The sequence below is a fragment of the Bison bison genome, unplaced genomic scaffold, assembly GCF_000754665.1.
Source record: "Bison bison bison isolate TAMUID 2011002044 unplaced genomic scaffold, Bison_UMD1.0 scf7180017864162, whole genome shotgun sequence".
In the NCBI taxonomy this organism is placed as follows: Eukaryota; Metazoa; Chordata; class Mammalia; order Artiodactyla; family Bovidae; genus Bison; species Bison bison.
The window spans coordinates 1490091-1501582 of record NW_011494734.1 but is presented as its reverse complement, the minus strand read 5'-3'; the positions used below and the strand labels follow the sequence as shown (position 1 = coordinate 1501582).

General features: G+C 49.6%; 1 long non-coding RNA gene across 2 annotated transcripts in view; it reads left to right on the top strand.

Annotated features, from left to right (window-relative positions):
• Positions 1-11492, top strand: part of LOC104989696 — a 45725-nt gene continuing 34233 nt past the window's right edge. Inside the window, exon 1 of one of the 2 annotated variants that reach the window (XR_825402.1) lies at positions 1-84. This is a non-coding gene — a long non-coding RNA (uncharacterized LOC104989696). Of the gene's footprint in view, positions 85-6095; positions 6409-11492 lie in introns of those variants that run through there. The other variant, XR_825401.1, reaches the window with a different exon arrangement.

The following is an 11492-nucleotide window of genomic DNA, read 5'->3' as shown; positions in this document are numbered from 1 at the left end:
TCCCTCCTCCCGCGCCCCACCCTTCTCCAAACTTCTGATTTCCTCCTTCTCCATCCAGACCAAGTGGACAGGCCTGGACAAGAGGTGAGAGAGAGAGAGAGGCCCTCTGGCCGGGAAAGCAGGGGAATCGACTGGGGGTGGACTGGGGGCGACAGCCAGGAACTAAGTCGCCTGCTTCTCACACTGGGGTCTTAGTGTGAGGAGGACAGGACGATGATGCAACTGAGGGCTGGGATGCGATGGGAGGGATAAGAGCAGCTATGGAATTAAAATGGTATCATCTCCTTGATCCCACTCACAGATTTGGAAAGGAAACGTTGATTTTTTTTTTTTTTTTAATTTGTAACATTACTTTTTAAATGAAGACAAACCTTTTTTTCTGAAGTTGGGTCCAGCTAAGCACCATCGTTTGTGACTAAAGAGCAAAACCAAAATAGCTCCCCCAGCCTATAGCCTCCATTCACTTAACACCTCTCTCACCAGGCGCTCCTCAGACTCCCATTGTGTGCCCAAAAGGGATGGTACATTTCTTCCCTCAGGAAGCTCAAAGTCCAGGGATGAGGGGACAAGTTCATGGGTGCTGTCAGTGTGAGAGGCTGAGCTCTGACGGGTGACCTGGGAGAAAGCTAGAAAGAAGGGTAGTAAAGTACCGGATTGGGGTGAGGAGCGAGCTCTCTACCAAGCGGTTACATCCCCCTGCTCAGGTCCCCTGCCCTCTCGGGCCCCCATTTCATCACCTGTCACATAAAGGAGTTGGAGGTACCTGATGTGTCTTGCTGGCTTGGTATGTCTGCGGCTCCCTTCACGCACACCTCTGCCGAGCTTTCTGCTCTCTGGGCACAGAGCCCAGCCTGAACGCAGTGGGGGTGGGGGTGGGACAGATGGGCATTATCCTGACTCCAGAAACCAAAGACAGCCATGGCTGGCCCCAGGGTTCCCTGTGTTGCCTGGTGAGTGGGAGTAGTCTGTGGTAGCACTGGTCCTGAAATCTTGCCAACTGGGTGTGGGGAGCAGGCCTGGTGGAATCCAGGGTGTGTTCTCCTTAGAGGAGCCAGACTTGATTCTGGCTGCAGAGGAGCTGAGGATTTGTTCTGGAAGAGTGAACACCACAACCCCACTGCAGAGCTCAATGCCCCCTACACCCCCAATCCTACAGCCCTCTCATCCCATTCATTGGTTGCTAGGCAGTACCTGAAAGGAAGTTCACCTCATGTGGGCAGGCAGCCAAGGGTGCATTTGTAGGGAATTTCATACTGCCTTATTCCACCAAAAAACACTCAATGTTACGGCATAAATGTGAGACTTAGGAGCTCCTGCCTCAGAAATGAACTTGTCTTCCCTGTATGCAGTGCTGTTTTCAAGACCAGTATTTACATCCTCCTGAGGAATTCCTGCCCCTCAGTCAAGATTTAGCCTCAGAGATCTCCTCCTGTCTATCTTGTGGGCTTTCTTTGTGCACATCTCTGCCAGGGCTTAAGAGTACAGCTCTGCCATTCATCTGTGGACATGTCACTTTCCCCACCAGACAGACCCTGAGCAGCTTCTCAGGAGTAGCAACTGTTCAGGGTGGGGCTTCCATCACCTAATACGAGACCTCTGCCAACGCCAAAGTTCTGTGCAGTCACTTCCAAAGACTCTTTTCTTAACTCTCCTCATTTTAATTGTTATGGTCTCAACTCTTTCCATAATAGTTTACTTACTTATTTTGACCTCATTACTGAATGTTGATGATGGGTCATCTGTGGCCTGAAAAATACAGTGAAAAAATGCTGATACTGCTGCCTACTATGATTTCTGGAGATAATGACACAGGGGCCTCATGTCTTCCACCAACATCTATGAATTGTGTCAGGCTAACTTATTAGACCAAAAGTAGGGAGAGATGGCAGGCCTTTCACATTGCAGGCAGAGGAAGCAGTTATGCAAAGGCTCTGAGGCTGGGGGAATCACAGCCTATTCTAGGAGTTTCCAGGAGATCAGGGTGACCATGGCATACACTTCGGTGTAGGGTGGCAAGCAATCCCTAACTTCAGGCTTCTGCTAGTTTATTTACTTTTTTTGGTCACGCCTAAGATAGCCTGGTGCTGGAGAAGACTCCTGAAAGTCCCTTGGACAGCAAGGAGATCCAACCAGTCAATCTTAAGGGAGATCAACCCTGAATATTCACTGGAAGGACTGATGCTGAAGCTCCAGTATTTTGGTCATATGATGTGAACAGATGACTTATTGGAAAAGTCCCTGATGCTGGGAAAGATTGAGGGCAGAAGGAGAAGAGGGCATCAGAGGATGAGATGGCTGGACAGCATCACTGATGCAATGAACATGAACTTGGGCAAACTCTGGGAGATGGTGAGGGACAGGAAGGCCTGCCATGCTGCAGTCCATGGGGTCGCAGAGAGTCAGACATGACTGGGTGACTGAACAACAAGAACAACAAGATAGCCTTGATAACTGGCAGGTCCAAGGAGCACCAGACAGGAACTCAATTCACAGTCACCGTGGGTAATGTCACTTTACTGCAGTTGTTTCTGTTTTATTGGTGAGCAAGACAATTTGGGAGAACACACTGGTGGTCTGCAGCAATTATTTTCATACCATTATGAAGACTTTTATACAGAGTGAAGTAAGCCAGAAGGAAAAACATAAATACAGTATACTAACGCATATATATGGAATTTAGAAAGATGGTAACAATAACCCGGTGTACGAGACAGCAAAAGAGACACTGATGTATAGAACAGTCTTATGGACTCTGTGGGAGAGGGAGAGGGTGGGAAGATTTGGGAGAATGGCAATGAAACATGTAAAATATCATGTAGGAAACGAGTTGCCAGTCCAGGTTCGATGCATGACGCTGGATGCTTGGGGCTGGTGTACTGGGACGGCCCAGAGGGATGGTATGGGGAGGGAGGAGGGAGGAGGGTTCGGGATGGGGAACACATGTATACCTGTGGCGGATTCATTTTGATATTTGGCAAAACTAATACAATTATGTAAAGTTTAAAAATAAAATAAAATTAGAGGAAAAAAAAAAAAAATTCCCAAGGACCAGGGCTGGGGAGGGAGGTTGATCCAGGATGTACGATGGGGTCCCATGTAATTGGAGAGTGGCATTGAGCTACCTACAGCCTGTGGCCCGAAGTCAGGGAGATGGTTTTTCTTTATCATAAGTGGAAAAGGTTTTCCTTTCTGTGTAATCATGTTCATGCTATAAAGCATCCGTCACTAGGATTCAAAAGAAAGAGGTAGCCTCCTAATTTCTGTTAAAGAACTTCTCAAGTCCTTGATTCCTGGTGACCATGACATTCTCAAGACCCTATTTCCCTTCTAAGCCCCTTCCCAGACATTTCTGATCTCTCAGGCAACTCCACTGAAATGCTGAGAGATTTCTAATGCTAGACTTCTCAGGCAACCCCAGGGATTTCAGAAGAGAAAGAAAATTCTCATTGAATAAGCCCTTATTATGTGACAGGTATTTGTGAGGGAGTTTATATCCGTTTCCTTATTTAATTTTCACAGCAACACAGTGTGAAGCATAGTGTGATTTCCCTTTGACAGAGGAAGAAACAGATGTGCAGAGAGGTTAATCAACTTGCCCTAAGTCACACAGCAGGGTCAGAATTTGATCTCAGATAGTTTAACTCTTTCACCTCCAGCACACTGTGCTTTAGAGACTGGGTAAACATGAGCATAAATATGTGAGGGACAGGGAGGCCTGGCGTGCTGCAGTCCATGAGGTCATAAAGAGTCGGACATGACTTAGCGACTGAACAACAGACATGAGCAGACCTCCAAGCCTAGCTCACTCTGTCTCTAGGTTCTAAAAAGTGTTATCTTTCAAATGCCTCTGTGGAATTCCACTGCCTTTAACTTTCTTATATAGAAAATAATCACAGATCTTAAGGCTAAATTAACCAATCCAGAGTCACGTGTAGCCCAGTGTTAAAAAGCTGATGGTGATACCAGTAACTTGTGGTGGCTTCCAGAAATCTGCAGACCAAAGGGCAACTACTTAAAGGCATGGAAATTCTTCTTACACTCCTTAACTCTCAGAGGTACCCTGGGCAGGGGGTTAGGCACCCTTATCAGGGGGTTATTTACCCTGTTACCTCACCCTTCATAAAGGAAGGAAGCTGGAGTCGTTGGGGCCTGGAAGAAATTCAAGGGAGCTGCCCAACCACCAGGAAGGTGCTGAGGAGCATAGCCCAGCTCAGGGCAGGGCACCCTCTGGCTGAGAGCCAACAGGAGTGTCAGGGGAGTGTCAGAGCCTGTATAATTGCATTCTTCCTAATTCCTGAGGATAGTGAATTACTCTCCCTTCCTGTTTACCTAGAAGAGCTTATGTAGATAAAATCCTCCAGAGAAAGTCTTAGAAAGTCACTTAAGAAAACAAGAGACTTATAATGAAACTTCCACATGAAGTTTGCATGGAATAATTTGCAGTTGGCACAGGGCACTTGGAGGTTGGGAGAAGCCTTCTAGTGAGGTGAGCAAACAAATCACAGATCATTCCAGAAAGGAGCCCTGATCACCCCCAGTACACTGGATTTCATGTATGAATCGCCAGCCTTGGAGGCATGGGAAGGGGCTGGGGGACACAGGTGAATGAGGCTTCCTCCACCTTGCTTCAGACTCAGCTCTCAGACCTGAGAGAGTTCCAGGTCAAGTTTACTCTAAGTCACCCATGTCACCATGGCCAGTGAGACCTTGTCCCTGGGCACTCCACCAAGGAGACCCCCCTCCACTGGAGGTGTCAGACTGACAGACAAGCTAAACAAGAGCCTATGGTGCCTTCCCGGGACAGATCCCTTCCATGCCCTCTGCCTGCCTCTTGTTTGTATGAAAGTTGTAGTCTCCCAAGTTGCCTCTGAGTCACAAAATTCTGGCTCAAGAATTAACAATTGAAAGGATGTGAACATGTAGTGACAGAAGCAGCAATTGGGCCAGGAAAACTGGTAACAGTTTAAATAGTAAATCAGCCACATGGCAGTCATAGAATCCCTAGTTCCTAGCCAAAGTACCTGTGCTGTGCTGAGTTGCTCAGTTCTGTCCAACTCTTTGCAACCCCATGGACTGTAGCCCGAGAGGCTTCTCGGTCCACGGGGATTCTCCAGGCAAGAATACTTGAGTGGGTTGCCATGCCCTCCTCCAGGAGATCATCCCAACCCAGGAATTGAACTGGGGTCTCCTGCATTGCAGGTGGATTCTTTACCAGCCAAGTTACCAGGGATGCCTGAAGTACCTAAATAACAGTATCTGATGCACATTTCCTGAGTTGTTTTACAGATGCTAAACCCCCTACCAAATGGAAGAAGTTAACTACATGATGACCATAATCACGTAGTCCCCAGACTGGCTGAAGCCCCAGGATTGGTAATATCAACCCTTGTGACACTACCCTATTACCTCACAATCAGAGAATTATGCTGTTGGCTAATCACATATCCTGTGACACACTGCCCTGCCCCCACCTTGCCTTTAAAACTGCTTTCTTGAAACCAGTCTGAGGGTTTGGGGATTTTTGAGTATTAGTTGCGCAGAACTCCTTGTCTGATACCTTACAATAAAACGCTACACTTTCCCATCAACACAACCTGGTGTCAGTAGACTGGCTTTACTCTGTGTAGGTGATGGGACGCACGTTTGGCTCAGTAATGCTGCTTGCTTTCTGAACAAAGGGCAGGAGGTTGAGACTGGGCAAAAGGCGCCCCATGAGGGCAGCGGCTACAGAAGAGTGGATTCCAGCAGCTGCTGGATGAGAAGGGCCAGATGGCCATCCCCAGAGAAAAAGGCGGCTCCCAAGAGTCCTCGCCTCCAGGCCAACCAAATGGTGGGCAAGGCACCCGGGAGCAAGCTGCTGACTCTGGCAGCTCTGAGCTGTCTTCTATTCTACAAAAAAGGAAAGGGAAGGGAATAGCTCAGAATGCTGGCCTGGCTCCAAGAACCCGGGTCCTCCGGAAAGCGGAAACAGCTGCTCAGGCGGACAGCGGGCTTGTCCAGCACAGATGTGCGCAGACTCTGGAGAAGGGGGCGGAGCGCAGGCTGGAGTCCCTTAGCGGGCGCGGCCGCGCCCACCACACCCCCTCAAGCCTTGCCTCACCAGTGGTGGATTACAGAGAGCCCTGGGCTGGGAGTTCGAGAGCTGGCTCAGCTCACTCGCTTCATCACCCGAGCATGAGTCGGTGACTCACGGGCGCCTCAGAAAGATTTGGCGGGGAGGACCCACACCTCCCCCCTAGCGGAGCTTCCAGGGCACCCTGGGCCTCGCGGCCCTCACGGTCGAGGGCACAGAGAAACGCACCCCCTGAAGGACCCCTGCAGTCCCCCTAGTTTTGTCCCACGCCGGGGAAGCCACGTTTTGCCTCTTGCACGGTTGGTTCACGTCCTCAGCCATTCCTGGACCAACAGGTACTTAAACAGTGTTTATTGTCTGATTAATAATGAGCCCTGTCAGAGGAGGCTTTGGGGCCCACGAATCTCGGCTCCCACTTGGAGCTGTGGGGCCGAGTTGGAAGCCTCTGCCGCTGCAGGGCTTGGCTTTCTCGGATGTAAAATGTGGCTAATACTTCACAGAGCGGATGGGTGCGTTAAACAAAGTAACATATGGCAAGCAGGAGGAGGCCCGATAAATGAGAGTTCTCTTTTTCTGAGCAACTGGAATCCTTGATCACTTCCCTCCAGAGGGAGAGTGTGAAGCCGGCTGAGCCTGTTGGGGCAGGGGCCTTCCTGGTTTCAGGGTCACATCCGCCACCACCAGGAGAGTGGGGCACATCTGCTAGGCTACTGAGCTTACCGAGAGCCCTTATGCTGCGGTTGTGGCCTCGAAGGGGGTGACAGGGTGTGTCCAGGGCCCTGTTTAAACACAGCGTGGTGTGACCCCGCCCTCTGGAAGGGCCTCCCCGAAACCCAGTCCTTAAGCATCTGTTCTCTCCCACTGCTCACCCCGCTCCTCCCGCCTCCCCAGCTTCGCACCTGTTGTTGGCCCTGAGGACGGGTCTAACCAGTAACGGTTCTGGAACAGAGTGGAGGGTTTGCAATGTGAGTGGTTGGTTCCAGGGAGCAGGAATTTTAACCCCTGCTTGACCTAAATCTATACAAGCCTCAGAGCTATTCCTTCTGGTGGAATTCTGTGTTTCAGTGGCTGTAAGAAGACGGTTGTGCATGTCACTTGACAGCACGGAGCGCACTCGGGTACACTTTCCTGAGATCCTCACCACAGATCTCAAGGCAGGCAGGAAAGGAGTTCTTTGCCCCATTTTACAGACAAAAGCATTGAGTCCCAGAGATGCTGAGCATCTTGCCCAAGGTCACACAGCTTATTACTGGAAGGATGGGCACTCATTCCCTCTAGGCTTGGTGCTCTCCTTATAACAGGCCAGGCAGAAGAGAGCCATTGTTCAGCCTCATGTATTGAGTTTGGGTAGATATTTCGCATACACACACACACACACACACACACACACGTGACACAGCTTCCTGTCACTGTGGGCAGGGAAGGGACATGGGAGGTTATCCCTGACTCCGTTCTACAGACCTCACTTTAAGAAAACAGTAGGTAGGGCCTGCTGGCCTTGTCGCATCTCTGGAGTCTGAGAACACCTTTACTCTTGCCGCAGTCATCTTCAGGCTGGCCCCAGGCCCCAGGGCTTGCTTAGTTCCTGTTTCACTGAGGTCCTGGGCTAGGAAGCCTCAGGAGGCGCCTGGGACCTGTTCTCTCTCTCAGGCTGGTGGGGGCAGGGCCTGAGCTCTCCCTCCCCCCAACCCCAGAGGCTAAAAGGCAGGCAGCTGCTGCCAGGACCAGTGCCTTCTGCACAGAAGGAAAAGTCATTTCAGAATCACTTGAGAACTCCTTTTATCACGTTATGTTCAGAAGCCATGCACCCACCCCCAGCTGCGGTGTAGTCCAGGGGTATCCCCTCACTGTGGTGCTGCCCAGAGGCTGCTGTGTGGGCACTGAACAGGGTCAGGGCAGAACCGGGAGGCATAAGAACAAGGACTGCAGAGCCCCAGAGCTTAGATTCAAATCCCAACTCCCTTTCTTAGTTAGCAGTTGGGTAATCTTAGGAAGCCCCTGAATCTGCCCACGTGCCAGATTCTCCATTTGCGGATGGTAGTAACACCTACCATGTGGGTTGTTATGCAGTTTAAATGAGGTAATAGGTGTAAATTACTTGTTGTGATGCCTGTTTAGAGTGGTTGCTCAAACCATGTTCACGTCACTCAGTGGTCAGTGACGTTAACTCTTTTCATGGCGGTGGTGCCTGGCACGTAGAAATCTTCAGGGCTGCTTACCACGCTTCCCATGTCATGGGTTTCACTTTTAATTTTATGTTGTATCTCCCTAATTGGAATGTCATTTCCTTGAGGGTGGGAATTTGTGTGATTACTTTTATATATCCTCAGTGCTTAGAAGACTATCTGGTGCCTAATAAAAGCTTGGCTTGATGAATAAAAGGAAAAAAAGAGAGAGAGAGGAAGACTGGGAAAGAAGGAAGTAAAACTCCTTAGGCATATGGTTGACAAAGATGGTCCTTGTCCTGGACAGACAAAGGACAGATCAAAGATCTACCCGGCCTGCTGTGTTTATAATGGCCATGCCGGTGGAATTCTGGTGTTTAAAATGGCCATGCTGAACGATGGCAACCATGGTGGCTTGGGCTGGCTTGGAACACACACAGGATGGGTCCTGAAGAAGTGAGAGGGGCTGGGATTCAGAGGTCCAAGAGCAGAGCAGGAGGAGAGCCACCCAGGACCATGGCCGTCCCTCAGTCACACCTGACTAAAGGTCTCACCATTCTAAGAGCATTGAATTTGGAAGTGGCACCCAACCCCGCTCTTAGTGTTTATTTGTTGAACATATCATTATGCAAAATCTCACCGTAGGCTAAGCTGCATCTGGTTCTCACTCTAAATGTGGGTTCTGTCCCTTCAGGATATTCATTTAGCTGCCTATTTAGTTCTTAAAGGCTGACCAGGAAAGGTTTCTAGATTAAGCCCGAAAGGAAATGTGCAAGCAAGGTTCTGGAGTGGGCAGACCAAGGGAGCAGTGGTTGGGTGTGGGACCTCCTCAAGCCAGCCCGAATCTGCACGTGCTCCTTGTCACACGTGGCTTCTGCTTCAGCCGATGGCAAGGCAGTGCTGTCCACGAGGAAGGAGAAGGGCTTACAACTGAGTATTACAGTCAGGTACCAAGCCAGAAGTCGGTCTGCCCACGTGGGCACAGTACAGTCAATCTAGTGACATGGTGAAGGAAAGTGCACTATTAATTGCAGGGCCAAGCAGCTGGAGCTTAAAGGGCCTGAAATCCCATCAGAGTTTTTAAAAATAGGGTGAGGGAGAGGGTTGCAAGGTGTGTGATCAGTTTGTGGACATTCTTCTGCTTGGTGGTGAGGTAATCAGGAGTCAATACCATCAACCTGGTTCCAGTCAGTCTTGGAGGGGTCTTCCTGCTTGTGGATAGCATACAGTAACCTCGTCGACCTGGTGGAGATTTCAGTATAACACAAAGGACTTGGCTCAGAATATTATCTATAGCCCTTGAGGAGGAACTAAAGGTCCTTGACTTTGCTTAATGGCTGAACTATTATTATTTTGTCTTGTTTGGCTATTTTCTGTCTGCATTTTCTCACTTCACTGGCTAAATTTAGTCCTTAAAACTTGGGGAAGGCCTGGGAGGCCAATGTTTTTCTTCAGATAGGAGGCAGTAGGGGACCTGAGGAGGGTTCTGCCACAGGAAGTCCCCATAGGGTCCTACTTGGTTACAAGGGAGCCCCTCTTTTACCTGGACTTGGTCTAGAAGGTGCTAATTTTCAGGATACTTGTTGCTGTTCAGTCGCTCAGTCATGTCCGACTCTTTGTGACCCCATGGACTGCAGCACACCAGGCTTCCCTGTCCTTCACCATCTCCCAGAGCTTGCTCAAACTCACATCCACTGAGTTGGTGATGCCATCCAACCATCTCGTCCTCTGTTGTCCCCTTCTCCTCCTGCCTCCAATCAACCAGTGAGTCAGCTTTTCCATCAGGTGGCCAAAGTATTGGAGCTTCAGCTTCAGCATCAGTCCTTCCAGTGAATATTCAGGGGTGATTTCCTTTAGGATTGACTGGTTTGATCTCCCTGCTGTCCAAGGGACTCTCAAGAGTCTTCTCCAACACCACCGTTCAGAAGCATCAGTTCTTCAGCGTTCAGCCTTCTTTATGGTTCAACTCTTGCGTCAGTACATGACTACTGGAAAAACCATAGCTTTGACTAGACGGACCTTTGTCAGCAAAGTAATGTTCTGCTTTTTAATATGCTGTCTAGGTTCGTCATAGCTTTTCTTCCAAGGAGCAAGCGTCTTTTAATTTCAGCATATTTACCTTATCATAAATAGTCTGAAGTCCCCATGGGCTTGTGAGGTGATGTGGACGGATTATCTGTCTTAATTTCAGACTGAAAAGATGTTTTTGCAGCCCAGGTGACCAGGCTGAGACCTGAGAGAAGAGCCGAGGGAAGAGGCTAAGAATGAGGCCTGGGGGGGTGGGGGTGGTGATCTGCCTGGGACTGGGGGCTCTTCACCCCTACTGGTGGGGACAGGAAGGGAAAAGACAGGGGTCCCACTCAGACTCTGGGTAGGAAGGTACTTGGGGGAAGGACAAAGCAGACACTCTGCAGGACCCAGCAGGTCAGGCCCCCCTTTCCCTGGGAAAGGCCCAGGGTCACTGAGAACCATCTGAGGCGAGTTCTCCAGACCTGGAGCCCTTCATGTCTCACCCCAGGAGCTAGACCTCATTACGGTCTTGGTTTGCATTTTTCTGGATACTGACAAGATTGGCGTCTCCATGTTTACTTAGCTCTGTGTCTTTCCTCTTTTTCTAGTAACTGTTGGTCCCTTCTAGACCCTTTCCACGTGGCTTGGAGTACCAGACTTCATATATTCTTGATTTGAATCCTTTGTCACTTATGTGTGCATATGTTTTCCTGGTTTGTGGCTTATTTTTTCAGTTTCTTTAAAGCACCTGTGGTGGACTGAGGTTCTCAAATTTAAAGCAGTTGAAATTATTCATTTTTAATTTTATGGTTTTTGATTTTGTGTGTGACTACTCCTACCCCATGAGACCCACTTCCATTCTCTTCTGGTTGGATATTGCATCCACAGGATGCTGCCGCTGTTTAGGGACCTGGCCCGGGTCCCATGTGGGATGGGCAGGCTCCAAGCATCCCTTGATGCCAGGAGGACTACCAGGTCAGGGTACACTCTTCACAGTTCCAGTGCTGTCAACTGCACAGCAACAGGCACTGGGCACAAACTACTACTGCTCTTGTGCCAGCCTGACCTCTGCTCTGGGTCAGTACAGAAGGTGCCAGTGAACCCGAGGCTGCAGGAGTCCGCGAGGAGGTGAAGGCATCGCATCCGACTGGCAGTTCTCAGTACACTGCAAGCAGCACAGAGCTGTCTGCTCACCACATGCCAGGATCTGCCAGGGACCATCTCACAGCTAATGACAAATTCCT